The 26,537-nt window shown below is 47.7% G+C and overlaps 1 long non-coding RNA gene across 1 annotated transcript in view; it reads right to left on the bottom strand.

Moving 5' to 3' along the window:
* Positions 1 to 332: 332 nt before the first annotated feature.
* LOC144819413 (uncharacterized) overlaps positions 333 to 26,537 on the bottom strand; it is an 88,069-nt gene continuing 61,864 nt past the window's right edge. The window contains exons 2-3 of the long non-coding RNA XR_013607354.1: positions 3,080 to 3,132; positions 333 to 439 (exon numbers count right to left, since the gene is read on the bottom strand). This is a non-coding gene — a long non-coding RNA (uncharacterized LOC144819413). The remainder of the gene's footprint in view (positions 440 to 3,079; positions 3,133 to 26,537) is intronic.

Raw genomic sequence — 26,537 nt, forward strand, 5'->3', positions numbered from 1 at the left:
TTGAGATCACTAGAATTAGGGGATGCCGTACTGTGCTCGGCCAATTTGCAGTCCCAACATTTTAAGACTTTATTTGATCTTTACATAATGCTGGTGAAAATTGCTAGATGGGGAGGAATGGAGGGAGCTCACTGTTTTAGTTGTAAGACATACTGTGCGGATATAATACACATTTTTGTCATTTGTCCTCTCATAGTACCTAGAGGTCTTGAAATATCAGGTTTTTACAGCAGATTTTAAATGAGGATGTCCCTCTCACACCTCAGCTGATGTTATTAGGTGTAAATGATCTAGAGGGGAACAACGGGGTAGAACTCACCTTTATAGCGATGGCAGTTTTTAGGCTATGTGTCACCTCAGCCTGGCTCGATCCGCAACATCCAACCTTTCAGCAGTGGAAGGGACGATTTTTGCATATATATAATTTGGAAAAAGCACTCTATGAAAGAAGAGGCAGAAATAGTAGGATTAAAGGGAATAGGATTTGTGGGTTATATCATTTACTCAATTGGAATAACCCTTAAGGCTTTTGGTAAACTTTGATGTAGTGTATAAACAGATCTAATTTATTCTAAAAAAAAGAATTTGGGTTGATCTATGCTGTTAGCCTTTATTTTATTTCACTCTCTAGCCTATGACATACTGCTTTATATAATTAATATATTAATTGACTGATTCTTATTTCAAATGAAACTTTGTTTTGTTTGGATGGATTGAATTTAATATTTTGATTATCTGCTGTATTTGCACTGCTTTATCAGAAAATAAAATGTATCAAAAAAAAGTATTAGAAATGCCAAGTGAGGTCAGGACTCACTAGAGGCAGCCAGAGCTTTGGCGGCAGTGGTGGGGGAACTAAAGCACGGGAATGGCCCTCAAACTGATGATCTAGAGGAAATTAGCTGATTAAGTACAGTGCGGTTGAGAGGCTTGGGAAGGTTTAATCAATGGGCTAAGAAGGACCAATTCTCCCCTATAGATGAGTGTAACACACTTTGCGAACCTAGCAGTTGAAGGTACAAGTGGAAATGTTGGTATCAGCCGACAGAACTGAGAAGAGGGTAGCCACACCTCCACTTTCTACTCAACTATGGCACTCTGGGGGATGGGAAGGGAGGGTTTGTCACTGTTCTGTCGTCTGTAGGATATAGTTCTAGGCCTAGACGATCTATTAGACATAATGCTAGTACCGGTTGACCTGTTTCTCATTGTATATCGGAGTGACCCAGATCCTGGAAATCACTCACTAAAATAGAAGACCCTAAACAGGAACAAAGTGTTGGCCACTGATGGCACTGAGAATACAGAAATATCCAATGTAAATACTGAATAGATGCTTGTAAAACCAATAAGATTTTGTTTAAAAAATAAACAAAGAGAGACATCTGCCTCAAGCTCACCTCTGACAAAACAGAAGTGCTGATCTTCAAAAATAACACTTCCGTATGGGACTACAGCTGGTGACTAGCAGACCTTGGGCCAATGTACACAACGAAAAACCATGCGCACAACCTCTGCATCATTATCGACAGGCAACTGACAATGAAATGACTGGTCAATGCAGTGGCATCCTCAGGCTTCCACACACTCCGCATGTTCCGTGGAATCTTTAGATGGATTCCCTTTCAATACCAGAAAGACCATCACACAGGCCCTCATCACCAGCCAACTACACTACGACAACGCTCTCTATTCAGGAATCTCCACCCAACTCCACAAAAGACTACAGACCAGTGCTTAATTTGAGCATGTGGTTTCCAGTGCTCAGCACCAACACTTAATTGTCAGCATCAGAGCTTGTGACAGTCTGCCACAAGGTGGCTCTGTCTGGCCAATTTAGAGATAACCACAACAACAGTTAATTATTAATACAATATACATTAAAAATTACTATTACCTGCTGCCCAATCCATTCTTATAGCTTTGGGGGCTGAAACAGTCTGAGTTGACACACTTGTAGAAGTGTGATGGTTAGTAGTTCTGTTGTGACTATCCTTGGCAGCGCTCCTAGCGGGAATGTATGGTACAAGCTGCAGTGGTCTCCTGGCGAGAGCCCTAGCTCTTAAGAAGAGATGTCAGTTCAAGATCCTCATGCACGCCTACAAACCCCTACACAACTAAGGACTTTGCTACATCAACCATAGACTGAACTTCCACCTGCTTACAAGACACCTACACTCTGGCGCACTGACCCTTGCACACACCCCTAAATCCATCGCAGCCGCAGCAGGCTGCGCTCCTTCTCCTACATCGTCGCTAAGACCTGGAACGCCCTGCCTCTTCATCTCCATACAGCTCCGACCCTGGCAGAGTTCAGGGAGAAGCTCAAGACTGGCTTTTCGACAGAGACACAGCTCCACCACGCCCAGATGCCCCTAGGGATAACAGTGTGAGCTCTACAAATACTGATTGATTGATTGATTGATTGATTGATTGATTGATTGATTGATTGATTGATTGATTGATTGATTGATAATGTATACCACAAGAGAAATGTAGTGACATCTAATAGAGAAAAGAAGAAAAAATACTTTTTTTTAAACACAGTAGTAGTTAAAATAACACCATTGTTGTTATGATATGACCATGTATTGAATTGAACTAGGATATTGGCTTATATATTTCCTTATTGTTAATACATTTTGATTTATGGTCATCTGCAAGCCACTATCACTTGTGTGAAGCAAAGAGGTGACGTTTTTATTGAAACACATCATTGTTTATGTATTCACAATAATTAACATGTTTAAAAATGTGTGCAGTGCACTGCTGAATTTATTTTGCAAAATGTACAGCATAATGTCTGTGCACTAGTGGAAAATGCAGAAAGGAACTATTGCTCAAAACACACTGTTTACCTTCTGGTCTTGCAATGATGAGTCCTTTTATGGCATGTCAAGCCAATTAAACCTGACGTTCTCCCGGAGTTGAGCCAGTTTTTCCAAAGTGTACGATGAGTGCGCCTCAATGTCAAAAATGACTTCCATTGTGCAAAGGTCAGCATTTTCTCATGGGTGCTGTCTGATGCTAAAACTTACATACGCCTGTGAGGAATTCTGCCTTAAAATCCCCAATTTACCGAATGTACGTCCGGGACCCCTCTTCTTCTGGTTCTCAGCATCAGTTAGGTACCTGCAGGAAAAATAAAGAAGAGACTATCGTGAGGAGAAGACTGGCAACAGTAAAAACTGGCTCTCGTCTCCATAAGCAGGGACTGTGGGAACGGCCCAATAACAGAAGGAAAGAGCAGGAGAAAAGGACACAGTGCCCATAAGTCATCAGTGAGGAAAAGGACAGGGCTGAAGCCAAAGAAAACTCAGAATCACGGAATCAGAGGACGTCACTGACTGAAGGAGACAGCCGGAGCCTGGTGCAAGGAGTGGTGGGCACCACCGGAGGAAGCTGAAGAGCGGCCGCAACTCTGGAGAGCTGCGGCAGAGAGCCGAGTGCAGTGGGACGGGAGGTATCCAGATTGGGGTGGGAAAGAGTGAGGACGGCTCATGTTGAAAACATGGATTGAGCAATGTTTTTAAAGGCACCGTAACCAAAACCCTGTCGGGCACACCTTTAAGTCAGATCCAATAGACCCTAATCTACTGGTAACCTCGTCCATAGTTTTACTACCAATGGGACAGCCTGTATGTTTGTTTGAGGAAGAGTCTGCCTCGCATTCTTCTTTGTTTTGGTGCCAGTTCAGATGGCCTGTGGCTGTGCTTTTCCGAGCGTCTGGTGTGACGAGTGGCTGCGAAGTATTCCAGAAGATTGTCTCTCCGTCAGCCGGTTGGTGTGGTTCCTCCCCTTCTGAGCAGCTACGTGGAGCTTCTCCGGAGTGTCCGCTGCATCCAGCAGCTGCACAATGTTTCCCGAAAGACTGCCTTCTTCGTCAGCTGTGTGATGCGGTTTCGCTTTCCTGAGCAGCGGTGTGGAGAGGGGTCTGGCAAGTCCATGTTCTGAAAGCTGAGGCGGTGGCTGTGGTGTTCACATCCTCTGACTTGTTTCTCCATTCCTGAGAGTTTGTCAAGTTTCTGAGGTCAAAGTCAAAGCGTGGATCTGTGCCTCATATTTTTTTTTAAATAAAGCCTGTCAAGGAAGAAGCAAGTTTTTCACCTTCCAAGCTCACTAAGTTTATTGTGAGTCTTATTTTTATCTTATTGTAAGTAGTGCCATGTATCACCGCTAATCCATGCCTGCTGATGTTCTACATATGCTGACAGGCACAGCTTTATTTTGCCTGCAGCATATATATATAAACATTCTTATCCTTTTGCAAAAAACAGTATCAGCCAACTAATACAATACAAGGATTTGTTTTGTGAAGAGACTTTGTTGTACTTCTCAGACTGACTTTTAGTTTACATACATGCAGCTTTATCTCAATCATATGCTGACAGGCACAGCTAACAACACAAGAAACTTATTTGTAAACAATATAGTTTACTTCTGTATACTAAGGGGTCGATTCCGATTCGGGAAAGTAAACTGCCCTACGATTCTTATTTGTAGCCGTTTCCGTACGATTCGTACAAAGCTGTCCAAATTGCGTAGTACGATCCGTTTCCAAAGATTCCGTCTGAAATGTTTACGAACCGTATGAAAAACTAGCGAAGAACCGTACGATACGGACTCGGCTACTAAACCGTACGATTTGTAAACATGGCGTACGACATGCCAAGTACGATCCAGATCGGAGACCGTGAACGCTATATCGCGTATGAACTGCTATATGTACGCAAAACATCGCGTATGAGCGAGCCGCACAATCAAATAAAAAGCAAAACCCCCCTCAACTAAGCGCACGTGTACCCCGCAAATACGTCGTGTATGAGAGAGCTACACGATAAAGTACAAAACAAACCCCCCTCAACGAAGCGCACGCGTACCCCGCAAATACGTCACGTATGAGAGAGATACACAATAAAGTACGAAACGAACCCCCCCTCGATGAAGCGCACGCGTACCCCGCAAATACGTCACATATGAAAGAGATACACAATAAAGAACGAAACGAACCCCCCTCAACGAAGCGCACGCGTACCCTGGAAATACGTCGTGTATGAGAGAGATACACAATAAAGAACTAAACAAACCCCCCCTCTACAAAGTGCACGCGTACCCGTAAATACGTCACATATGAGAGAGCTACACAATAAAGAACTAAACGAACCCACCCTCAATGAAGAGCACGCATACCCTGTTAAAACGTCGCGTATGAGAGAGCTACACAATAAAGAACTAAATAAACCCCCCTCAACGAAGCGCACGCGTACCCCGTAAATGCGTCGCGTATGACAGAGCCACACAATAAAGTACAAATCGAATCCCCCCTCAAAAAAACACACGCGTACCCCTAAAACAGCACAAGGAGTGTGCAAAAGACTCACACAACACCACAAAACATATCTCCTGTCTACAAACCATTGCAAAGCAATGTCCTGGCCAAATCCAAAGTGGCAAACAGAGGGCCCAACCAGACCCACCCCATATAACACACCTACCAAAAAATTCTAACTAAGCCACACCCACAAATGGACCAATAAAAAGGGCCCACACACACAAACCAGCATCCTTTGCAACATACCCATTTACCTACAGTGACTGACAACACACCAACAACCTCACACATCCACCTTCACACATACCCTCAATCACATTCAGACCCACACACCCCTTTCACATTCAGACCCACAACCCCCCATCCATACACACCGTCACCCCCCAATCACATATGCCCCACAACATGTCTGCACCAAAGAATCCAAAGTTCACAAACCAGGAGATGGAGATCCTTGCAGATGAAGTCATCAGAGTAGAGCCACAGCTGTTTGGCGCATTGGTCTGACGAACCAGCATAGCTGACAAAACAAGCCTGTGGGAGAGGATCGTCAATAGGGTCAATTCTGTTGCACCCATCAGGCGCACCAGGAATGATTGCCAGGCCAGGTGGTACGATCTGCGGAGGATGGTCAAACGCAAGATGGATGAGGACTACGCCAATAGCCACCACACTGGAGGTGGTGGTCCTCGCAGACCAGTACAGTTCCAGCCCTGAGAGGAGAAGGTCATGGCCCTGCTACCACTGGTGGGAGTACATGGAATTGATGGAGTCGTGGAGCCTGGTGAGTATACAAACAACTCATGTGAAATGGGGGGACTCCCAGCATTCGCCAGACATAAGAGGGGTGGGTGTATATGACTCCCAGCATAGGCCAACAGTATGGGGGTGGGTGTATATGACTCCCAGCATAGGCCAACAGTATGGGGGTGGGTGTATATGACTCCCAGCATAGGCCAACAGTATGAGGGTGTGTGGATTTGACTCCCAGAAGCGTGCAGACATATGAGGGGTGGGTGTATATGACTCCTAGCATTGGCCAACAGTATGGGGTGGGTGTATATGACTCCCAGCATAGGCCAACAGTATGGGGGGATGTGGATATGACTCCCAGCAGAGTGCAGACATATTAGGGGTGGGTGTATATGACTCCCAGCCTAGGCCAACAGTATGGGGGTGGGTGGATATGACTCCCAGCATAGGCCAACAGTATGGGGGTGGGTGTATATGACTCCCAGCATAGGCCAACAGTATGGGGGTGTGTGGATATGACTCCCAGCAGTGTGCAGACATATGAGGGGTGGGTGTATAGGACCCCCAGCATAGGCCAACAGTATGAAGGTGGGTGCAGAGGACTCCCAGCATAGGCCAACAGTATGGGGGTGGGTGGATATGACTCCCAGCATAGGCCAACAGTATGGGGGTGGGTGGATATGACTCCCAGCAGTGTCCAGACATAGGAGGGGTGGGTGCAGAGGACTCCCAGCATAGGCCAACAGTATGGGGTGGGTGGATATGACTCCCAGCATAGGCCAACAGTATGGGGGTGGGTGGATATGACTCCCAGCAGGGTCCAGACATATGAGGGGTGGGTGTATATGACTCCCAGCATAGGCCAACAGTATGGGGGTGGGTGGATATGACTCCCAGCAGTGTCCAGACATAGGAGGGGTGGGTGTATACGACTCCCAGCATAGGCCAACAGTATGGGGGTGGGAGGATATGACTCCCAGCATAGGCCAACAGTATGGGGTGGGTGGATATTACTTCCAGCATAGGCCAACAGTATGGGTGTGTGTGGATATGACTCCCAGCAGTGTGCAGACATATGAGGGGTGGGTGTATATGACTCCCAGCATAGGCCAACAGTATGGGGGTGGGTGTATATGACTCCCAGCATAGGCCAACAGTATGGTGGTGGGTAGATATGACTCCCAGCATAGCCCAACAGTATGGGGGTGTGTGGATATGACTCCCAGCAGTGTGCAGACATATGAGGGGTGGGTGTATATGACTCCCAGCATAGGCCAACAGTATGGGGGTGGGTGTATATGACTCCCAGCATAGGCCAACAGTATGGTGGTGGGTGGATATGACTACCAGCATAGGCCAACAGTATGGGGGTGTGTGGATATGACTCCCAGCAGTGTGCAGACATATGAGGGGTGGGTGTATATGACTCCCAGCATAGGCCAACAGGATGGGGGTGGGTGTATATGACTCCCAGCATAGGCCAACAGTATGGGGGTGGGTGGATATGACTCCCAGCATAGGCCAACAGTATGGGGGTGGGTGGATATGACTCCTACCGGTGGCCAACAGCATGGGGGTGGGTGCAAGGCTTAGGGCAGAAGGCTGCAAGGGGGATGGTGAAGAAGGTTAAACTTTGGACAACCCTATCACTACTACTGTGTACGCACAAGCCCAATTGCAATCATACCATATTGTCCAGGTACACACCCATGGACCATGCTCAATGTACAGGGAGTGAGAAAGTACTGACAACATAGCTGACACTGAGTCATGGTGTATGCCGCACAAGGTCATCCTGTGACCACTGCAAACACTAACATCAGGACAACAAGGTCAGATATCTTAAACCGGAACTCACAACCACGGTCATGGCAGCATGCTCCATGGGGGGACAGCCACACCATGAGTGAGGCCCAGTTCCAACGCACACTCCAACTACCAGCACGGCCTGTCACACACACCCCTTACATAAACATAGGCAGCTGGGACAGGCAATGTAGTGGCCCACTGTCACAACCGTTATGTAACACTACAAATACCGATTTGATGAAGCATTTCAGCAAAAAATGCACAGGCCTGATTCACAAGTCACTTGCACTTATACCACGATGACGTAGCTACACCTTACTGACGCAGCGGACGCACAAATATTACTGCAATGGTGCTGGGTATTGACAAGGTGATACCCCTGGGAGATGTGTGACGTTCTAAAGCCCTGCGGCAGAAGTATGTGGACTTGTCATGGTGTGGGTGTGGTGTGGTGTGCGGTGGCTGCCCGTCACGGCACAGCAACACCTCCCAAAAGTGGCTGAGTGAAATCTTAAACATTTCACTCAGCCACTTTAATGCGCATGCTGCCTCAAAAACCTGTCAGAGGACGAGGCTCCTCGCATCCAACAACTGCCGTCCCGTCCACATAGTTGCAGAAGCCCGGCTCGGCTTCACCTAGACACCCTGGGTAAATGAGTTTATATTTTACCTCTGTGTCCACGGCCCGCCCTCATACGCGCAACCTGGTCAAATACCCCTTTTAATACCAACAGGTACGTTGACCTCACAGCCTCGCCTGCACTCCAGACGCCTGCCGAAGCCCAACCGCCCACCGTGGCTGGTCAGTACCGTAATTATTACAATCACAACACTGGCGGCGCTTCGCATGCAACACCTGACAGTATCAGAAGGTCCTCTCGGTGCACTGAATGCCTACCTGTTTTACGAACCTGTAATTAAGGTTTCGAGTCCTCAGGCCCGCAGAAGTTCACTCGCCCACCAGGCTGGTCAATACCACACACACTATAGTCACAACGTTAGCGGCGTACTTCTTGCAAACCCTGACCGTTATGAATATCACCACGGCGAATACTGTTTCGTTGCACTGAGTGTTCTCTCACTTGCCGCACTTAGCACCACCATTCCAAAATCTATTCGATCTTCCCCAAATGGTCTGCCTAAAACCCACTTAGTCACATATCACCTGCTGCACTGTCGCTGACCTTACAGCTATCACTGCCCTGCAGTTCACTTGAGCACCATGTCACTAAATGTGATGAAACCAGGTATAAATGGATGACATGTTTAATTCTTAATGTAAACGCTTGACACCTATCTTGTCCACTTTTTCCTCCTGTTTATTCCCACAGGCTCCTAACAGTTCAGGCAATAGCATAAATACTAGTCCTGAAGATGATCCCAGTTAATAATTGGAGCTAGGGATCGAAACGTCACGTCGACTGTTGTAACAGAACTGCATGTCTCGAATGTATATATTAAGTGCAGTAACTGTTTGTGCGTGCCTACACAAGATTGCATTGTATTGTAAGCCACCATTTGCTCCAACCTCGTTGCCTGTTTAAAACTTTCTTTACTCTTTTTATTCTTTGCCCTGACTTGGTACAGGCTTGTGCCCAGTTTTGTTGATTCACGTTGTGTCTTTTCTATTTGTCAATTTTCAAAACATCCCTCAAAATAAATAAATCCTTGTTCGGCTGGACATTGGAAACTAAGCCATAGTTCTTATTTAAGTCTATGTTTGCTATTTTACAGAACTATTTGTTAAGCTCAGGACCATTGTTCTTGATAAAATTACTAATTACCCGAGGTCCTTCGCTACCTAACACGGGTTCCCTTGTTCAAAATACTGCCTCAAAAACCTGGGCATGCCTGAAGCTGACGTAAGGATTGACACAGCATTGTGCAGATAGGGCCGCACAGAGCATTGCTTGATCTGCGTTGCACCAGCGACTCAACTCAAGCAATGTGAAACTTCCATGGCACAGATGCGGGACGCAGCTGTACTGTTATCACACTATGGTGATCCTCAGTGTTAAAGTGTTGCATCCATGCTGGCATAGGTGTGGTGCGCAATGACTGCCAAATCACTGCTGATATGCCTGGCTGTGCCATTCAATGTAAATAGACCCTCAAATTAAAATGTGTCCTCAACACAGATCAATCTGACACCACAAGTGAACAGTGTGAAAAATACAAAGCAGGTGAAACAGTGATAACGACAAAGTATATGAAAAATAGTTTTTCAAATAAATGGCATTAACATCGCCTGTCTCTCACACCCACAGGGCAACGTGCACAATCTACCCCCAACCAGGGGGTAGAAGGATCACAGTCGCAGGCTCCATAGGACCCTGATCCCACCAACAGCGACGCCTCTCACCACTCCATGGATAACACAGACCAACCTGGCACCTCTGGATCCCAAACCCGTGCAGCAGCTGGATCAGGGGCATCTGCGCCAACCACCACACCGATTCCTGCCACATCCCAGCAGACAGCTCGGAGCCCTGCCCACAATCCAAAACTGAGCCAGTCTGACAATGAGGGACAAGGTTTGTCGGACACCCAGGAGGAGACAGACAACACCACCACTGTCAACCCTCAGGGGTCCCGTCGACCCGATGTGCCCACAACAGCAGGCCGGGCTTGTGTGGGCAGGGGTGGTGGGAGTGGCACAAGGCAGAGGCGAGTACCTGACCAGCAAGCTGACGGGCCCGGTATGTCTGAACTCAGAAAAATCATGGAGGGATACCGGCGGGACACCAGGGAGTTCAGCCAGGGAGTGGGGGCCCTAATCACTTTAAAAAACCAGCAGGCCGAGCAACACGCCAGTCAATGACGACACCTAGGACGGATGGAGGCAAGACTGGCTGAGCTCTTGGCGGTGCAGAGGAACATAAGCCATTCACTCCGTCGGATTGCTGACAACATGCAGCACCCTCCCTGTGTCACTAGGGCAGAAACATCCAGGCAAAGACTGCCAAAAGACACAGGGAGGGAGGAGGAGGTGGAACCATCCGACGGAGAGTCCCAGGCATCGTTAAGGCCTGCATATGAGGGTCCCCCAAGGAAGGTGGGTCGTCCATGGAGAAGACGTTGAGAGGCAGAGGACCATGCGCATCTCCCTGGTCACCTGGTCTGGCATCTTGCCTTTGTGTGCAACAGCATCACCTTATTGACTGTCACACTCTCCCACGTGGACTTGCTGGTCGCGGTGTCACCAATGATGCCAAACACTGTGCTCTGGACTCTGTTGACTAAAACTGCAAGGCATCACATCTCCTTCGGTGTGTGAGAAGTTGGCCTGGTATATGATGTTCACTATTCTAGCAAGCACCTTGCACCAGTCCAAACAACCCTTATGGTGATGGTTGTAAAGTCAACCTTATAGACCAGCTATCCTAGTGGTAGCATGGACAAAGCAGTCTTAGGCTAACACTTCAGAGAGCATGTGAAGCCAATTGTTTTACCAATAATAATCCCTTGAATACCAAATGAAAGGACACCACACAAGGTATATATCAAATATATATGTATTTATTACTAACACAACCCCTCTGCACTCTTTATGAGGTCAGAGTTCAAGATACAGCACAAGTTACTCAATAAGCATACTATAAGTTGCACAAATACAATTCTGCCCTAGGGGCCTCACGAACCATATACTAAAGAAGTGGTATAAGAACCACTTCAGGAAAGGTGAATAGGCCTAGGGCCTAGAGAATCGCTGGGGCTACACAGGACTACCAAAGGATTGGGAGTAGGAGACCCACAGGACGCGTGTGCAGTGTCTAAAAACACACGCGGGTACGCATAGAAAGTCAATGGGAACGTAAAAGTCACAAAGAAATTGATTTAGGACACTTCCGGGTGGACCGCGGGAAAACCCTGTAAATCACTTAAACGGAGACAGAAAGGCTGGGCCCTATCTCTGCAGACGGGTTCTGTTTACCTTCTTCACCAGGCAGGAATGTGATTCTGTAGAGCAAGCAGATAACTGTAATGCAAAACACTGTCTTGGCACCCCTTGCTGGGCTTCTCTCAGCTGAGCCAGAAGTATGCGAGGTCAGGGATACGTAACTGCAGCTCTCAGAGTGTCTAATTCAAAGACTGGTTCAGACTGAGCCACAAAATGGGTTCATCTCGATATTAAAAGTGCACAATGCAAACACATGGGCCTTAATGCTAACCTAACGTTTCTTACATGGGAGACTTGATGACTGGCATCCTAATGCAGGACGTAATTGCAGAGGCCTTGTTATTCAGGCCACTACGGGAAAATGCATGGGTGGCATGCATATACACTAAACGCAGGGTGCACGCAGGGGACATATTGGTCATGCAAAATTTCATTTTCCGTATTCCCTCCTTGTCCCCTACTGTACCCTTCAGGACACATCTATATTCATGAGACTGTGTATTTGATCATATAGCATCATTTGTTCATCTTTGATCCTTTGTACTTGTGGATGTGGAACACAGGCAGTCGCACACAGGCTGCAAATGGCCGGGCCACACTGCACACAGAGACAGCAGCCAAATATCATAAGCAGTATCATTCCGAGGAACGACAACACTTTCCATCCCCAAGCCGATATCACACCCCAGAGCCAACTGGACCAAGTCCATGTGCCTGGGTCTTGATGTATATCATGAGCAATCTTGTGGAGCCTTGTTATTGCTGCGTACACAGATGGCGCGTTATTAGGAATGAAAATGCAACAACTAGAGCCGATCACTCTACAGGCCCCGCCCCTATCCGCCAGGATGACGTCAAGAACAAGGCGGTTCTGAAGAACAACAAGTCTCATGGCAGACTGCTCCTGGGTCAAGTTCGCCAGGGCAGATGCAGTCACATTCACGACCGCTTCCAGGGTTCTTGTTAACCTGCGTATGAGTTTACTGTTTTGGACGGGACCTATGAAGAAAAAGAATCCTTTGTTGAAATCTGTATATTGCTCCCAAGCTGTTTCAGTCTGATCGATCCCTGCGGCATCGGTCTCTCTCCTTTGTCTAACATGCTCTAGTCGTGAATCTCGATGATAATGGGATGGGGCCAGAAAGACGGGTGGCAGCAGGAATGCTATATAACATGTCCCACCCCAGTCTAAGGGCAGTTGTACATAGGCTGTCTGACCGCAAATGAAATAGGTATGGCGAGATGTTTTGAAAGAAGATTGTCCTTTATCATTAAACTCTACTACAGCTTTACACTCGCTGTGTCCCATATGTACTGAGCCTTTCTTTCTAACGCACAAATCACCTTTTACTGGTAGGACTGATATAAATGATGGACCTACATCTTGCATGGGCTGAGCATTCAGCATCATAAAGCTAAGAGATGCATTTCCTTGCTCATACTCTTCATTTTCTAGATCGGTTCCTTTCCTTTGGGGAAATCCGTCTTTGTCTGGAAAACATACCTCATTCATTACCTTATTCAAGTTTCCATATATCCAGCCACCCTGGTAAACTATGGTCTTTCTGTCTAGGGAGGTCATTAAGGCAAACCATGCTCCACACGAACCATTGTGGGAGAACGGTAGAGGAAAGAAGGGCAGGATTCCCTTTGTCTTTTGATAAGGCGGTAGTTGGCCACATACCCAGCAATCAGTTGCATTGCTGGTCTGATGAGAACGGTGTAACATCCGAATGAAAGTATTGTTACGCAGTGCTAGTCGATATGACAGTTCATGGGGTGGTAGTTCAATAAATGTATGCTCTACGGTGTTGTTAATGGAAGGATGTATATGTGAGGAAATAGGAGGAAAGAAAACATGTAGTATTAAACTGACACAGATTATAACGATGCACAGACAAAAAAGAATAACCAAAGTAACTATACATCTACTACGTAATATCTTGCAGTATTTTTCTCTCATTTTGCTCTTTTTGCTATTCTCGTATGCGATCTTATACATGTCAGAAATCTAGTCTAACCGATTCACCACCTAGTGGACTTAGACAGTTAAACCTCGTCTGACTTTCTAGATCGTAACTTGGACCTATACTCTTGCTGTGGAGTCTTTTCTAGCAAAGGCGGCGCAAAGTCTGTATTGTCTTTAAAGTCTTTATCCTTTACCAAAGTTCCAGAATGTCCAAAGTACCGTTTACAATGATGGGCATGAAGCCATCCTTTTCTTCCTTCAACTTTTATAGCAGTCCTCGTTGTTAATAACACTAGCTTCGGTGTCTTCCAACGCGGCTCAAGTGGGCTTGATCGATCAAAGTTCCGGATGAGCACGTAATCTCCTGGTGCTATGGCATGCTCCTTGACCTGGGTGTTGTCAGGGAAGGCGGCAGCTACCTGTGAACGACAAGAGAGTAGTGCAGACATCAAGGAAGCCAGGTAATCTGTCAGCATGTTACTGTCAACATCAATTATTTTCTTAGGCATAGGCGTACCCCACATATTTGGCGGTCTACCGAAGACTACTTCATATGGAGATAGGCCTGTTCTGGAATGGGCCACCATACGCATGTAAAAGAGGGCAACCCGCAAGGCTACCATCCAATCCACGCCTTTTTCTGCACAGATCTTTGCTAGTTTCGTCTTGAGTGTCTGATTATGTCTTTCTACAAGACCTGCTGCTTCAGGGTGTCGTACACAATGGAACTTCCAATTATATCCTAACAGAAGAGACACTTGTTTCATTAATTCAGAGGAGAATGGCTGACCGTTATCTGAGTACACGACACGAGGCAATCCATACCTGGGGAAGAACTTGCGCACTAATTGCCTGGCTGTTGTCACAGCAGTATAATCTGGTACTGGATACGCTTCTGTCCATCTAGATAGTGCACACACAACTACCAGAACATACTTGTAACCTCTACATCTGTCCATTTGGATGTAATCTATCTGGAGGACCTCAAAAGGGTGGTCAGGAGGATGAAATCCGCCTTGTTCCACCGAAATGCCTTTACCTGGATTGAACTGGCAACAGATCATACACGTTTTTACTTTTTGTTTCGCAGCTGCACGTAGGTGCTTGTTAAACCAGATATTCTGTAAGCTGTCTATCATTGCCTTCTCCCCCAAGTGTGCTGGACTATGTGTTGTGTTTATGATCACTTGTACCATGGAATCTGGAAGAAACCATGTGGCTTTTCCCTTAGTCATCCAACCTTGGTCAGTCTGGACCCCTCCTTGTTCAGTCCATTTCTTTATTTCATCTGAAGTGGCATGCGTCTGTATGTCGAGTACATCTTGAGAAGGATCCCTGACTGTCATGCTTTTTGTCACTAATGGTACCTCTGTCCTTGTCGTGTCTGTTGGCGTCTGGGCCGTAAGTTTAGCAGTTCGGTCTGCCAGGTCATTACCCTGGGAAATGATGTCTGTAACTTTGGTGTGTGCTTTGCATTTCAGGATAGCTATGGTTGTAGGTAAATGTATTGCTTCCAACAGGGCTTGAATAAGCGGACCAAGCTGAATCTTGGCACCATGAGAGGTCAAGAAACCTCTCTCTCTCCATAGTACCCCGAAATCATGAACTACGCCAAAAGCATATTGTGAATCTGTATAAATGTTCACTTTCAAGTGCTTAGCTCTTATGCAGGCTTGTGTCAGAGCGATGAGCTCTGCTGCTTGTGCTGATAGTGTGTCAATTCTTTGTGTCTCTATGACTTCAGTAGCAGTGGTCACGGCATATGCTGCTACTAACTCTCCTGCACTCGTTCTCATGCATGATCCATCTACATAGAGTGTTAGGTCAGGGTCTGGAAGTGCAATATCTGTCAGGTCTTGTCTTGGTTTCGTCACTATATTCATTACTTCCACACAGTCATGTGGTGGTGCGTTTACTGTACTTGAGGGCAAAAGTGTAGCAGGGTTCAGAATGTTACATCGTCTGATCTCTATGTGTGGTTGAAATAATGTCAGTTCATATCCTGTCAGTCTCGCTACAGTCAAATGTTGTGTCTGTGTCCTGTTTAAGAGAACTTCTACTGCATGCGGTACCTGTACTGTCAGGGGGTGTCCCAGCACTATTGAGTCACTTTGTCGTATGGCTAGGGCTGTTGCTGCAACCGATTTCAGGCACGCAGGCAGAGCCTGGGCCACTGGGTCTAGTGTACTAGAAAAATAAGCACAAGGCTTGTGTTTTCCTGCTTGATCTTGTGTGAGGACAGATAATGCTGTTCCGTCCCGTTCAGTTACGAAAAGCATAAAAGGTTTGCTGTAACATGGAGTCGCTAAAACTGGCGCTTGACATAAAGCTCTTTTTAATTCCTCAAATGCCAAGGTATGTTCTTGTGTCCAAGGGAGGACAGTCGAAGTGGCTGCTTCCTGTGTAGTTAACTGTATGAGTGGTTTGGCTAGATAGGCATACTGGGGAATCCATTGCCTACAGTATGAAGTGAGGCCAATGAATGCACGTACTTCCTTCTGTGTTTTGGGCTGTGAAAGGTTAGAAATTAACTGAATACGTTCTTGTGTTAGCTGTCTCCCCTCCTTGGACAGCAAGTGTCCAAGGTACACCACTTGCTGTTCACAGAACTGTAACTTAGAAGGGGACACTTTGTGCCCCTTGTCAGCCAGAAAGTGTAAAACTGTCAGTGATGCATTTTCGCAGTCTGTTTCTGATCGTGCTGTAATCAGGATGTCGTCTACGTACTGGAGCAATGCAGTGTTGGTAGGCATGCTAATACAGTCCAGCTGTTTCTTCAATGCTTGACTGTAAATGCTAGGGATTTCTGTAAAACCTTGTGGTGCTCTTGTAAATTTATAGCTTCGTCCATTTAAACTAAATCCGAAAAGGTATTGGCTGTCAGGATGAATGGGAATGCTGAAAAAGGCATTTTTCAAGTCAATGACTGTAAAGAACGTGGCCTCTGAATCAATAGCAGTCAATAATGAAGAAATGTCTGGAACCACTGGGTATTGCGGTACTACACATTTGTTCAATTCTCGTAGGTCAACTACTAGTCTGTACACCGGTAGTACACTAGGGTCTGATCGTTTAAGGATTGGAATGACAGGCGAGTTACATACATTCGAGTCAGTCTCTACCACTACCCCTTGTGCAATAAGTTCGTCAATTATTTTCAATAAGGCTATTTCGGCATCAGGTGGTAACTTGTATTGTCTTATGCGTGGTAGTACTGCTCCTGCTTTGAGAGTGACATGGTGTGGTGTTATGTTCATGTAACCTACGTCATTCGGTCCTTGTGCCCATAGGTGCGGTGGCACATTCTGGAGTCTGTGGTCAAAATCCGTCAGCACATAATGTCCCTTAAAATCACGTAAGAACAGTCGCACCCCTTCTGGAGAACAACAGATAACTGCTCCTAGTTCTTTTAATGTCTTTATACCAAGTAAGTTTTCTGGACATGATTTAGTAAGTAGCAAGTCTGTGGTACGTGACAGTGGACCAACCCCTAGGGAGACTGGTTTCGATATTTCATTAACAATAGGCTTTCCTGAAAATCCCAGGGAAACATTCTGTGAGCCCGAGAGAGGTGCCCCTAGAACCTCGTCATGGCCGATGGTAGTTCTGCTCGCCCCCGTGTCAATCAGAAACTTTCGGTCCTGACCTAATACACGACTATGTACATACGGGCCCTCTTGATCTACAGGAACCTCAATAAGGGGCAAGCCAACTTCCCTCTCGAGGCTGTTTCATGAGAACTGTTGATATTCTGGATAGTCTGACTGCGTGTACTGATACATTTGTGGTGTGGCATGAACAGGCGGTGGTGGTGGTGGAAAAGTCGCTATTGTCTGTTGTGTGCTCGGTTGGGTGCTATTCTGTCTAGGAGTGTATTGTCGTTCTTTTGTCTTGCCTGTAGCAATATTGTGTTTCAGGACAGCACAGTCCTTTACATAGTGACCTGGTTGTTTGCAATAATTACAGTTCCCCTTAACAGGTGTCGTGCTATTTCTGTTCGCATTTGCCAGTACCGTCTGGGCAACCAGCACCTTCATTTTTGTCTCTTTCATGCGTCTCTTTTCCTGATCCTGCTCTTCTCTAATCCTGTTCTGGTGATATTGAAGCATCTGTAACATTTGTGAAGGGCTGTTTGCTTGCCAGGTACTCTCAACCTTCAGTACTCTATTCTTGATCTGGGGCAAGGAATTCTCTACTAATTTGCTCACGAAAAGATGTGGATATGATTCGCTACCAGGCTTAAGGCCACTATTAATAGTAAAGCATTTCTCGAATCTGGAATAGAAATCACTTGTGTCCTCTTCTTGCTTTTGTTTACAGGCTGAAATAGCATCCCAGTCTTCCTTTTTAGTAATCAATAGTCTCGGCAAGACCTGTATCAGGAGTTCAGGCAGTTCTCTAGCTTTGTCCCCAAGACCAACCCCCGGGGGCCTGCCTTTCTCTTCTGTTTCCAATGCATCCCAACTTAACTTTTTCTGGCCCACCTCCCAGTCTTTTTCCTTAAGCTTTTCATAAATCCCTGCAGGTAACAGTACTTTCAGTAGCTTCAGAATGTCAGCGTACGTATAATCTCCTATGCGGAGGATGTCTTTTAATTCTCGGTGAACCCCCCCCCGGGTCTTTATCGTGGCAAGGCAGCATCTTTTTCATTTCTAGTATTTCTAATTTCGTTAAGGGGGTGTAAACATACACTCGTTCTAACTCATTGGCCGCATTTTTGACGGGATGTACCTCTCGTAGGGGGTTCTGTCTGTCTACGTATAGGTTATTTCTGTCGTGGTGTGAGGCTGGAAGCATACATGTGGTCAAACAATTTATGTACTTATGTCGTTGATCCAGGATAACATTAATTAATTCAGTACCTAGGCCTGTCCATCTTTCTAGTAAAATGTCGTCTAATAATTTATACAAGTGACTAGGTTCGGTATATTGATTCTCATACAACGTTATTAAGTGTTGGACCATGTAAAGACCAGCCAAACGCTGTTCGTTCGGTGGAAGGCTCAAGAAAGTCTGAGCCACTATATTGCTGCTATATATATTGGAATTGGACACCCACTGGATGGCTGACCGGGCCAACTCCATTTCGTGTGGTGTGTGAGGTCGTTCACTTTTTATCCGTCGGTTTAGTGCTTTTTCGGTAGCTTGGAATAGATTTTCAAGGGAATATCTTTCTTTTATAGCCGGCCCTTGTTTTCGGTAGTCGAGGCACTTGGGTCTGTCAAACTGTCGTGCATTGCCTACATAATTTATTTTGTCCTTTGGCTCGTCTACCTCCTCCGATGAGGACTCATTCTTCTCGTCAGACCCTACTTTATGTGTTTCTAATATTTCCTTCCGAATTTTCTTCATCATGTTATCTGTCTGTCCCTGTTTATCATGTCGACCGGCATCTATGTGGTCACTCCATTCGATCAAACAAGACTTTACGTCTCCGTCACCTTCATCTCGTTCCCTGATCAGGCAGTTAATAACAAAACGTAGGATGTAGTTCTTAACTCCTACCTTTCTGTGTAACATGGCTTGTACTATACAATCGGGATCCTTTCCCGTTCTGATGAAACGGTACATTTTATCTAGGTGCTCTTTCATGTCTGGTAATCCGTCCAAATATGCGACGGCTTGTCTTAGTCTTAGTGATATCACGAGCATTGAACCCTTTCCTGGTTCTGGGTCGTATATACATTGGGGAATTGCTACATCTACAGTAGGCGCCCCTCCTACTGCTCCGGGCCCTACGTCGTCTTTCACGAGTTGCTGGAGCTGATCCGCTGCTGGAGGCGGAGGGAAATCTGCGTTTGCATAGTCCTGTAGGGGCTCGTCTAGATACGAGGAAATGAACGCCTCGGATGCTGTCGGCTTTATTCTACGTGCTCTATATGGTACAGGTGGTGGCGTTCGCGACCTACTGGGTCTTTCCGGGGTGGTCACTCTAGCTAGTTCTTCTGAGAGGACGGGATAAATACCAGTAACGACGGCATTTCTTTCTCTATCAGACTGTTCTGTTTTGACCCGTTCCCCCTCCTCCCGCAGTTCTTTTTCTTTGGCTTTTTCCGCTGCTTGTTTAGTTCTCTCTACTTTATTGAATTCTTTCTCTGTTCTCCTATGTGACTCTTTGCGCCATAACTCAATGGCATCTTTCTGAGAGGGTCTTGCCTTCTTTTTCCATAGCGCTTCCTCTACTCTCATAATGCATTCTGAATCCCATGTCCCCGAGACAGGCCATCTATACTTCTCCTCTAAATCCTTCGTGTAATGTACCCATAAGTCTAAAAACAAAATGGCATCTAGCCCGTGCTTATTATACATATAATGGCCAGGTGTGTCTCTAGGCGGGATGTTAACTGACTCTTCTAGTATACATTTTCTGGTCCCTATCTGACGCAATTTCGAAAACAAAGACATGTTGAAACCAACCCAATGAAAACACAATATACACAAAATAGACTGACTAAACAATCATTCACATTAAAACACTCAACCACTAAAACAGACACAGTCTAAACTGATACAGAGAGCTACACATGTACTTGAAAACAATTAACTTTATGCACTGTAATACAGCACAACCATACCGGTCTCATAAATGAGACACGTCTTTACCGTGCTCACGTATAACGTGAACCCGTCTTTACCGTGTTCATATAAAATGAACCCGTCTTGAAAACTTTATGCGTTCCCCATAGTGGTACTCACCGGGAAGCAGAACTTGAAGGCCTCGGAAACTTGATATTGCGCATGCGCGGAACAGGTGGACCTCTGGAGACCTCGGACCTTGCTCTCTCACAGGCTAGGCTCTGGATGGGATGATCCGCGATCCTCACCGCCTCGTATGGATGCCTGGTCGCAGTCCGTCCTCCTCCGTGGGCCTGAGGGAGTAAGCGGGAAATCCCGATGGCGTGTACACTTTGGAGTCTGTCACGGCTGTAGCAGGGGGCAAGGGCTGGACCTACATCACCGGTGAGTGGGGAAAGGGATACGTCCCTATTCGGGCGCCATTATTGTGGTGAATAAAATATTACCCTGTCATAATTTCTAGACATAAACAAAGCATCATGCATTAAATGAGAGGCAGAGTCCGTGATGTCCGAATTAAAGGGCTTTATTCCAATAACTCGAGTTAAGGGAGAGTCTGTTCCATCACCACTGAGGTTCAGGAAGGGTCTTCTAAACATTATTTACAGAATACATATTTATACGTTTAATCTTGTACATAAGGAGGAGCGCTCGAGGCAGAGCAAGAGAGAAAAGAAGATAAGAGCATGTGGGCGTGCATGAGGGTGTACACATGATGAGTCATAGGTGAGTCATAGGTGGGTGGGCATATAGAGGAGGAGTTGCATAGCCAGCTGGAACTTTGCCCTACTTGTGTGCGCAACTTGATCATGACGTGCAATTGACGTGTAACTGGGGGAAGAGCTGACTTTCGTTCTAGTAGGGAGGCCTTCGGTGTCAAAGCGACCGGCACGTCTGGTATTATCTGATATCTTAAGTCAGGGAATGTATTGTCTGAAGCAAAGGTCGCTCATCACTAAGAGCCAGAGAGGGCATATATTTCTTCGTTCATTGCGTGGGGGCCGTGGGCTTTCTATGGATGCGAGTTCTGTAAATCACTTAAACGGAGACAGAAAGGCTGGGCCCTATCTCTGCAGACGGGTTCTGTTTACCTTCTTCACCAGGCAGGAATGTGATTCTGTACAGCAAGCAGATAACTGTAATGCAAAACACTGTCTTGGCACCCCTTGCTGGGCTTCTCTCAGCTGAGCCAGAAGTATGCGAGGTCAGGGATACGTAACTGCAGCTCTCAGAGTGTCTGAGCCATGAAAACCCTAATTCAAAGACTGGTTCAGACTGAGCCACAAAATGGGTTCATCTCGATATTAAAAGTGCACAATGCAAACACATGGGCCTTAATGCTAACCTAACGTTTCTTACATGGGAGACTTGATGACTGGCATCCTAATGCAGGACGTAATTGCAGGGGCCTTGTTATTCAGGCCACTACGGGAAAATGCATGGGTGGCATGCATATACACTAAACGCAGGGTGCACGCAGGGGACATATTGGTCATGCAAAATTTCATTTTCCTCAGGAGTGGCACAAGGCAGAGGCGAGTACCTGACTAGCAAGCTGACGGGCCCGGTATGTCTGAACTCAGAAAAATCATGGAGGGATACCGGCGGGACACCAGGGAGTTCAGCCAGGGAGTGGGGGCCCTAGTCACTTAAAAAAAACAGCAGGCCGAGCAACACGCCAGTCAACGACGACACCTAGGACGGATGGAGGCAAGACTGGCTGAGCTCTTGGCGGTGCAGAGGAACATAAGCCATTCACTCCGTCGGATTGCTGACAACATGCAGCACCCTCCTTGTGTCACTAGGTCAGAAACATCCAGGCAAAGACTGCCAAAAGACACAGGGAGGGAGGAGGAGGTGGAACCATCCGACGGAGAGTCCCAGGCATCGTTAAGGCCTGCATATGAGGGTCCCCCAAGGAAGGTGGGTCGTCCATGGAGAAGACGTTGAGAGGCAGAGGACCATGCGCATCTCCCTGGTCACCTGGTCTGGCATCTTGCCTTTGTGTGCAACAGCATCACCTTATTGACTGTCACACTCTCCCACGTGGACTTGCTGGTCGCGGTGTCACCAATGATGCCAAACACTGTGCTCTGGACTCTGTTGACTAAAACTGCAAGGCATCGCATCTCCTTCGGTGTGTGAGAAGTTGGCCTGGTATATGATGTTCACTATTCTAGCGAGCACCTTGCACCAGTCCAAACAACCCTTATGGTGATGGTTGTAAAGTCAACCTTATAGACCAGCTATCCTAGTGGTAGCATGGACAAAGCAGTCTTAGGCGAACACTTCAGAGAGCATGTGAAGCCAATTGTTTTACCAATAATAATCCCTTGAATACCAAATGAAAGGACACCACACAAGGTATATATCAAATATATATGTATTTATTACTAACACAACCCCTCTGCACTCTTTATGAGGTCAGAGTTCAAGATACCGCACAAGTTACTCAATAAGCATACTATAAGTTGCACAAATACAATTCTGCCCTAGGGGCCTCACGTACCATATACTAAAGAAGTGGTATAAGAACCACTTCAGGAAAGGTGAATAGGCCTAGGGCCTAGAGAATCGCTGGGGCTACACAGGACTACCAAAGGATTGGGAGTAGGAGACCCACAGGACGCGTGTGCAGTGTCTAAAAACACACGCGGGTACGCATAGAAAGTCAATGGGAACGTAAAAGTCACAAAGAAATTGATTTAGGACACTTCCGGGTGGACCGCGGGAAAACCCTGTTAAACTAGGAAACTTGGATAGTTACTACCCATGGGAGCACCGGAGTAATCGAGTTACCTCACACAGGGAAGCCGGGTGCATAGGTGTGAAGTTGTGTTGGGTTTCGTCGTCGAAGCCTATGGAGAGCTGCAAGAAGATGCTGCAGGCGACCAGGAGGAAGATGTCCGGGTGGATCCAAGGGTGGATCGGAGTCGAGAAGAACCTGAAAGCAGAGGTGACAGAGTCTGGGTCACTAGCCAGTGACCGGGAAGGAACCAGGAAGGAACCAGGCGATGTCAAGATGCAATCAGGTGAAGATGCAAAGCTTGTCTCTGCAGCCACGTGGACAAAGGAGGCGTCGACGATGACCAAGAGCTGGATACGGACTGTCCCACGAAGGATCTCGCTGTTGGCGGTGTCGGCTTCTGGATTGGAGTCAACAAGCCTTGGCAAAGGCAACCCACGCAGAAAGGGAAGATTGGCTTCTAGTTCAGACCAGCAGGGTCTGGGGAGCTTCTCCTTTACAGGAAAGCAGGAGCAAGCCCAGAGCGGGAACTGATGGGTACTTTTTCCCAACCCTAGGGATGTAGTGCTTTTGACACACATCTAGTAGTCAATCAATCAATCAATCATGGGCATTTGTATAGCACGCTACTCACCCGGGAGGGTCTCAAGGCGCTGGAGGGGGAGGGGTCCGCTACTGCTCAAGAGCCAGGTCTTGAGGAGCTTCCTGAAGGAGAGATGATCCTGGGTCAGCCGGAGATGGATCGGGAGGGAGTTCCACGTCTTGGCTGCCAGGTAGGAGAAGGATCTTCCCCCGGCGGTGACTTTGCGGATGCGTGGTACGGTGGCGACGGCGAGGCTGGTCGATCGTAGCTGGTGGATGGGTGCGTAGAAGGTCAGGCGGTTGTTGAGGTACTTGGGGCCCAGGTCGTGGAGTGCCTTGTGTGCGTGGCTGAGGAGCCTGAACGTGATCCTCTTGCTGACGGGGAGCCAGTGCAGGTTTCTCAGATGGCAGGTGATGTGGCTGTGACGGGGGATGTCCAGGACGAGTCGTGCGGAGGCGTTCTGGATGCGCTGGAGTCTTTTCTGAAGTTTGGCCTGTGGTTCTGGCGTAGAGGGTGTTTCCGTAGTCCAGTCGGCTGGTGACGAGTGCCTGGGTGACCGTCTTCCTGGTTTCGGTGGGGATCCATAGGGAGATCTTATGGAGCATGCGCAGGATATTGAAGCATGATGACGAGACGGCGTTGACTTGTCTGGTCATCGAGAGGGAGGAGTCCAGGATGAAGCCCAGGTTGCGTGCGTGGTCCGTTGGTTTGGGGGTGGTGCACAGGGCAGGGGGCCACCAGGAGTCGTCCCAGGAGGAGAGGGATGATCCCAGGATGAGGACTTCCGTCTTGTCTGAGTTCAGTTTCAGGCGGCTGTTCTTTCATCCCTTCGTGTAGGCTGGTTCTGGCAGTGGCGGGGTCGTTGGTAAGGGAGAGGATCAGCTAGGTGTCGTCGGCGTAGGAGATGATGTTGAGGTTGTGTTTGCGTGCGATGGCTGCGAGAGGGCTCATGTAGACGTTGAAGAGGGTTGGGCTGAGTGAAGACCCTTGTGGTACGCCGCAGATGACTTCGGTGGCCTCGGATCTGAACGGGGGAGGCGGACTCTCTGGGTTCTTCCGGCGAGGAACGAGATAACCTACTCCAGTGCCTTCTCTCGGATTCCGATGTTGCTGAGGCGCTGTATTAGGGTGCGGTGGCAGACAGTGTCGAACGCTGCAGAGAGGTCCAGGAGGATGAGGGCCGCTGTTTCTCCGTTGTCGAGCAGGGTTCTGATGTCGTCAGTGGCTGCGATGAGGGCGGTCTCGGTGCTGTGGTTGGCTCGGAAGCCGGACTGCGAAGGGTCGAGGGATCCGTTCGTCTCGAGGAAGGTGGCAAGCTGTCTGTTGACGGTCTTTTTGATGACTTTGGCAGGAAAAGGGAGGAGCGAGATGGGGCGGTAGTTCTTGAGGTCGGTGGGGTCCGCTGTTGGTTTCTTCAGGAGGGCGCTGAGCTCGGCGTGCTTCCAGGTCTCCGGGAAGGTGGCGGTGTTGAATGAGGTGTTGATGATGTCCCGGAGTTGGGGTGCGATGATGGAGTCGGCCTTGTTGAAGACGTGGTGGGGGCAGGGGTCGGTTGGTGATCCGGAGTGGATGGTGTTCATTGTGCGGGTGGTGTCTTCTGTGCTGATCGGGGTCCAGGCACGGAGGGTGGTGGTGGGGGCGTTAGTTCGCTGGTTGGGTGTGTGGTTGGTGCGCCGAAGCTGTTGTGTATATCGGCGATCTTGCGGTGGAAGAACGAGGCGAGTGAGTCGCAGAGGTCTTGCGAGGGAGTGATGTCGTTGTTTCCGGCGCTGGGGTTGGAGAACTCTTTGACGATGCTGAAGAGTTCCTTGCTGTTGTGGGCGCTGTTGTCCAGTCATTCTTTGAATGCTGTCTTCTTGGTGGTGCGGATCAGCTGGTGGTGTTTGCGGGTGGACTGCTTGAGGGCCGTCATGTTGTCCGTGGTCTGGTCGTGGAGCCAGGCTTTCTCGAGGGTGCGGCAGTTCTTCTTGGAGGTCTTGAGTTCGTCAGTGAACCAGGGGGCTTTCTTACTGCCGGGTCTGCTGGGAGGGTCCTTCAGTGGTGCGAGGTCTTCTGCGCAGTTGGTGAGCCACTGTGTGAGGTTGCTGGCTGCTTCGTTGGGGTCCGTTGTGCTGGCGGGAGGGTTCTGGCTGAGGGAGGTGGTGAGCTGCTCGGCGGTGATCTTGCTCCAGCTCCTGCGAGGACCCTGTTGCGGGTGGTGGTGGGTCGTGGTTTTTCTGAAGCTGAAGTGAATGCAGCTGTAGTCAGTCCAATGGAGTCCGGTGGAGTGGCTGAAGGAGATGTGCTTGCTGGAGGAGAAGACGGGGTCAAGCGTGTGGCCGGCGTATTGCGGAGCGCGGTGAGTTTATTGCCACGCGCTGCCGTACAGTTCTCATTTCTCTTGTTAGTGTGGAGCGAGGTGTGTGGGCCGACCACACGCTGCCGTACACCTTTTCTACATAGACTACGAGCGGAGCTCTGTGAGTCCGCTGGGCCACGCACTGCCGTTCGTTCCATGTTTGTTCTCCTTCCTTGCTAGAGCGTAGCGCGGTGGGTTAGCTGGGCCATGCGCTGCCGTTCACCTTCTTATCCTTTTAGAATATGAACGCTGAGACCCCCTTTGTGTCTCGTGAACTCTTCGTTGAAATGGCTATATATAAATCACTCGTGTGAATCTTCAGGGCAGCGGAGCACAGTAGTGAGTCGAACTACGTGTTACCGTGTGCCTTAATACTATATGGATGTTAAGTAGAGATGGTGGTGAGGTTATCCACTCTCTACTGTTTTCTAAGGCAACTTCCTTTTCTTGGATCTTTTATTTTTGATTGTTTCTCTTATTATTTCCAATACTTGGAGTTCCTTTTGAGGTTCAGTTGCTGTATTCCTATT

Source organism: Lissotriton helveticus, chromosome 2_1 (genome assembly GCF_964261635.1).
Source record: "Lissotriton helveticus chromosome 2_1, aLisHel1.1, whole genome shotgun sequence".
NCBI classification, from domain to species: Eukaryota; Metazoa; Chordata; class Amphibia; order Caudata; family Salamandridae; genus Lissotriton; species Lissotriton helveticus.